We start from the raw sequence: 6,000 nt of genomic DNA on the forward strand, positions 1-6,000 counted from the left end.
GGCCCATTTATCAACTAATATTTGCAGCTAAACACCCGTTTTCGGGGGTTAACCGCAAATATTAAGTTTCACCTAAATGTATTAAAGGGGGACCGCTTGTGATCCTCCCTGCAGCGCCACCGGCCGCATCCCCCATAGGTTTCTATGGGGGATGTGAAGCTGCCCTATGTATCAACATCGGGCAGCCCGGCATCGCACCCCTGGGCTATCCCATTGTAGCCTATGAATACACATCGCACTGCCCGAGCAGGGCAGTGCGGTAAGAGGCGTCGGCGGGGGTCAGCGCATAACCGCGCATGCGCTGACCTCCCAGCTTAGCACTTCGCAGGGACGGGCTCCTATCGGAGCCCTGTCCCTGCAGTGCCAGGGATGATACATCCCAGTGATGTGATCGCATTTTACAATGCGATCCGGGGCAGTAATCTTCCGCCCAGATCGCATTGTAAATGCGATCATTGATAAATGTGCCCCTATGACCTAATAATGAAAAGCTTTTGAACTACTGAGCAGCTTCTGGTCTCTGGGCTACAGATTCTGTTTTCTCTTAAAGTTCTAACATCTGTATTTATTTGCAGAAACTGGTGGATGAGTTGTGACCCTTCCATAACCCCTCGGCTTGATCAGAACTACATTGAGTGTAAAAGGTAGGTTGCCATGTAATTCCCTCCTCACTTTGCCCTCCTCACTTTGCCCCAACTAACATGATGAATTTATCTCATGGAATCTCGTTCGTCTGAATTGTTCTGATGAGACTTTATTACTGATGTAGTGGGTGCATGTATGCAGAAGGGTTTTTCCTCCTCCCCTTCATTGATTTTAACTTATTGCTTTCCATGTCTTCTAGCATCTCGCTTGGCTAATGAAGCATATTGTATAATGGTGAGTGATTTCCGCTACCTCCGCCATGGCAGCCATGACCTATGGGTTCCTCCCCTCTGGGTAGTGATTTGGAAAGGGAAAAAAAACCACACCAGCCCTTCTAAGAAGGCACCTCCTCCTGTATCCAGTGTCTTTTTTTTTTTTCTTGGAGTTGCAAATCTCCTTGCTGCATGCGGACAAGTGGCAGCATCTACAGGCGTGCATACAGGAGGTGGCGTGGGATAGCGTTCGCCACAGCACGTCTGGCCAGCGTTCATCTGTAAGAGAAAGCAGGCGGGTGTCGGTGGCATCTGTATACTTAGTGAAGGCGGCTGGAGACTGAAGTCTCATCTCAAGCTGGGAAGCGTGGACACAAGACTGTGGGAGCGGTGAGCAACATCCCGCAAGTTTTTTTTTTTCTATTTCTACAGAGTTTGTGTTACTGATAGTTACCTCATATGCAGTGATTTTGGATGGCAAGCTGCAGGACACTTAGGCAGGTAATAAGGAAGCGGCCAGAAGTGTTTTCTAGGAATATTTAGTAAGCTTTTTTTGCCTGAATTATGCATATTTTCATCAGTGCGCACCACTGGCTAAAATGGAGGAGGAAAACCGGCAGGCAGTGAAAGTCAGGGTAAGCCGTGTATTTTTAGGTGATGGTTTGTCACTCTGATGGTGTGTACATTTTAGTAAAGCTCTGTGTTTGGGCCATTGTACAGGTCAGAAACCAGCAAGGACAAGGATGTCAAGGCCAAACACAAAAGAGCGCGTGTCAAAATGTACTCTATGCGATAAAGTACTGCCAGATAAACACGTGGGCAACCTGTGATGCGTGTAAGACCCCTCAGCAAATACCATTGGCACAAATGACCAATCTGGTGGATATGCTCAAGACAGCATTAGCTGATACTTTCGTCATTAAGGAGGACCTGGGCAAAATGAGTACAAAAAGGAAGCATGTGGCCTTAAGTGAAGACTTTAATGACTCAGTGGAGTTAAGTAGTGCTCCGATGATAGATCAGGACTTATCCTGCGATATGTCCTCATCGTCTGAAGACTTTAATCCAGATATGATAAATAACCTATTGGGACTTTTTTTTTCATAAAGCCCTCAATATTGAAGACTCGCAAGAGGATCTTAATTTGCAGGAACTACTGTTTAAAGGTGCCCATACACGTACCAATTACCCGGTACTTTTTGTGCTAAAATAGCATCGCATCCCATGCACAACATATGCACAACGATGCTATTTAAGCACAAAAAGTACCGGGTAATTGGTACGTGTATGGGGCACCTTTAGGCAGGCATTCCCAACCAGTGTCCTCAAGGCACACCAACAGTGCAGGTTTTAGTGATATCCAGGCTTCAGCACAGATGGTTTAATCAGAATCACTCAAGTACTAATTAAGTCACCTGTGCTCAAGGCTGGATATAACTAAAACCTACACTGTTGGTGTGCCTTGAGGACCGTGGTTGGGAATGCCCGGTTAAAGGAAAGGTAAAACTTCCTTATCTCAGACCCTTAAAGGAGTTATTGCTGATGAATGGAAGCACCCGGATAAAAAGGTAGCTGTATCCTGTAGAGTGGGCAAAATGTACCCCTTTTGATAAAGATCAGGTGCGGACGTGGGAGGAGGCACCAAAAGTAAATGCGGCCGTAGCGTGATTGTCTAAGAAAACTATGTTACCGTTAGAAGACGCTAACATATTCAAAGACCCTATGGAATGCAGGATTGAATTAGGCCTCAAACAGCATGTGACCGCAGGGGCATCCCTCAAACCGGCAGCAGCAATGGCAGTCACTTCTCGCGTAATGTCGGAATGGTGTCAACAGTTGGAAGCAGACATCCTAGATGGGATCAAGAGGTCAGACATTCAATTGGCTGTAGAATTCTTCATGTGTGAGGCATCTATGGATGCGATTCGCCTGGCCGCCAGGACGGGCTACAACAGCAGCTGTGCATCAGGCCCCGTGGGCAGCGGATGTACAATCGAAAAATAAATTGCTGTCCTTACCGTTCCAAGGTGATTACCTGTTTGGAAAACAGATGAGTTAATTGCCAAATTATCTTGCGGTAAATCCGTGTGGTTACCTCAGGACAAGGTTGGGAAAAAGAATCCGCCAAATAAATTTAATAGGTATCGGCACCAAGAGTACAGAGAATCAAGGGCTTACAGACCTGGAAGAGCGTATAGGTGGGGAACCTGTATGTCTAGAGAAGTTTCGTACCCAAAGGGGTAAGGAAGGAAGGTTTCCTTTCTGAAAAGAACAATGATGCCAGGCTTCTTCAGTTCTCCCAGGCCTGGCAGGAATCCACCACAGACAGGTGGGTTCTAGAAATAAGACAGTCCGGATACAAAATAGAATTCATAAAATCCAGGGAATCTTATGGTAGAACCTCCGGTGCCCAAAGACAGGGATAAAAGACTAGCACTTTTCTCAAACCTAGAAGAGATGTTGAAGCAGGAAGTTGTGAAGATAGTGCCAAAGGCGCAAGGATGGTTTTCTCGCTTTTTCGTGGTAAAGGTGTCGGGAGGTTTGTACCATCCTAAACCTCAGGCGTCTGAACAAGTTTGTGCAGGTTTGAACATTCAGGATGGAGTCAGTCAGAACTATCATTTCAGATATAAGACGAGGAGACTATCTATAGACTTAAAAAATGCGTACCTGCATATTCCTATTTACGTAAAGCATCAAAGATTTCTGAGGTTTCGGCTACAGGTTGTCAGTAACCAGTTCACGTCACTACCCTTCGGCCTTGCTACTTCACCAAGAACGTTCTCAAAGGTGTTAATTGTTAATTGTACTTGTAGTCAAAGGCCAAGTAAGTCAGCTGCAGCCGCCGACATGGAAACTGGCGGCTTGGTTGTTGAGACCAATACGCTGAAGGCCAAAGGGTTTAAAGATGTTGTAATCGACACACTTCTCAAAGCAAGGAAATCCTCAACCTCTAACGCTTATTGAGTATGGAGAAGATACATATCTTGGTGCAAGACAGGCCAGCAGATTCCACGAGAGGTGTCTTCAGTGTTGGTTTTTTTTTGCAAGCTGGATTACAAATGAACTTTATCTTTAAGCACATTAAAGGTTCAAGTATCAGCCTTGGGGGCCATGCTAGATTGGGATCTAGCAGAAGACCAATTATGTACGTAGGTTCATTCAAGCAGCAAAAAGGATAAGGCCCAAGTTCCGATCACCTCTAGCACCTTGGGATCTGAACTTAGTCTTAGGAGTCTTGAGGGAAGCACCCTTTGAACCCCTTCAGAAAGCTACTCTCATGGACGTTTTTTTTATTTATTTTTTATGGCAATAACCTCTGCAAGAAGGGTGTCTGAGTTACAGGCACTATGGGCAGAGGAACTTTTATTTAATTTTTTTTTTTTAAGATCGGGTAGTGCTGCGTACTAACCCTGAACTCTTACCTAAAGTTGTGTCAGAGTTCCACATGAACCAAGAAATTGTCCTACCATCTTTTTGTGCAACCCTGTAAATACGGAGGAGGAGCGATTTACACAGGTTGGATGTAGTAAGAGCTCTTAAGTTTTGTATTTTGCACATAAATTTTATTTTGAAGTCTAAGAATCTTTTTGTGTTTAACAGAAGGCATAAATAAAGGTCAGATGGCCTCAAAAGCTTCATTAGCAAAATGGATCAAGGCCTGCATTTGTAAAGCATATCAGCTGAGGCAAAGGGAGCCACCAATAGGACTGATTCCACAAGGGCGGTGGCATCCTCTTGGGCGGAGAAGGAATCCACTTCAGTGTTGGAATTATGTAAGGCAGCAGGATGGTCATTGATAAATACATCTACAAGACCTTATCGAATTGATATGTCTTCATCAGATGCTAAGTTCGGGAGAATCGTACTTAGTGCGGTGGAAGAAAGTAAAGAGAATAAAGGAGGATATATCCTATTTGCTTAAGTTGGAAGCCAGGAGTGAACGCAACTCTGGTTTGTGAGGTGTATATAGCCCCCTTCCCCCCCCCCCCCCCCCCCCTGTAACTGCTAGGGTATGACCCATAGGTCATGTCTGCCATAGGGGAGGTAGAGGAAATATCAGATTACCTCTTAATACGCTTTCCTCTACTCCAGCATGGCAGCGTATTTTCCCTACCCTTGTTTTATGATTGTAATGAATGTGTTATGTGGATTAACTATGTTTGTTTTAAAGCTGGAGAATGCAAAGACACTGGATACAGGAGGAGGGAGGTGCCTTCTTATAGGGTCTGGTGTGTTATATTTTTTTTGCTTTCCAAATCACTACCCAGAGGGGAGGAACCCATAGGTCATGGCTGCCATGGTGGAGTAGAGGAAAGCATATTACCAGGTAATCTGATATTTCTGCCATCTAGAAAATCATTTAAGTTAATCGTAACAGAAAGCTGTTTCTTTGCCAATTTGATATCAAGATTAAAGGGGTCTCTAGTGATGAATCATCCACTATACCCTGAGCTGGCTTTTGCTGGCTATGACCAGGATCGTCGCTATCCTGAAGAGATTCCCTTTTAGACACAATAATAAACCTGCTTAATCTGGGATGACCTAAATTACTTTTCTTTCCCTCCCCAGCATAAATGAAGGGTCAAGGTGCAAGACATACAGGTAAGGCTTGGCCAATGTCTAAAATAGAACATTCAACCATCCAATACTTATGCATCTAATGTAGTATTGGCTCATGTTGAAGTACTATAGTTGGTGGTATGGCATCCTGAGCTGTGATGAGGTTACTACCGCCCCAGTCTGATTTCTGTGACTGAGTGGTATCTTCTGAGCTTGTGTAGGCTTTCAATAAAGTTCTGTCTTGTAACCCTGTAGATCTTTAGCTTCCTACATGTCTCCATGTAGTATCCCTGAATACATGTTGGAGCTTAAATGGGTTACTTATTCACGTGACTCTTGTTTCCCTCTAGATTCCATGGAGATGCATTGCCATGCAACCTACCTTCATACTAAATATGAACCAGACCAAGATTCTCAGACCTGTTCATATGACTCACATGGTCTTGAAGAAAAACTTAGTTTGGCTCGAATTCCTTCTAAATGTGACCCTAGCAATGTAAGGGATATGACTTGTGAAACCCAATAAAATTACTATTGTGAATTCTTGCATTTTTTTTTATTTTTTCCATTCCATAATTGA

General features: G+C 44.2%; 2 non-coding genes across 2 annotated transcripts; both read left to right on the forward strand.

Moving 5' to 3' along the window:
- The first annotated feature begins 697 nt into the window (after positions 1–697).
- LOC146046512 (small nucleolar RNA SNORD30) lies at positions 698–769 on the forward strand. Its single transcript, XR_014465912.1, has one exon. It is a non-coding gene; the product is annotated as a small nucleolar RNA SNORD30 (small nucleolar RNA).
- A 4,799-nt stretch (positions 770–5,568) lies between these two features.
- Positions 5,569–5,637, forward strand: LOC146046519 (small nucleolar RNA SNORD31). Its single transcript, XR_014465917.1, has one exon. It is a non-coding gene; the product is annotated as a small nucleolar RNA SNORD31 (small nucleolar RNA).
- The last annotated feature ends 363 nt before the right edge of the window (positions 5,638–6,000 follow it).

Source organism: Crinia signifera, chromosome 11, assembly GCF_055691185.1.
Source record: "Crinia signifera chromosome 11, ASM5569118v1, whole genome shotgun sequence".
Taxonomy (NCBI): domain Eukaryota; kingdom Metazoa; phylum Chordata; class Amphibia; order Anura; family Myobatrachidae; genus Crinia; species Crinia signifera.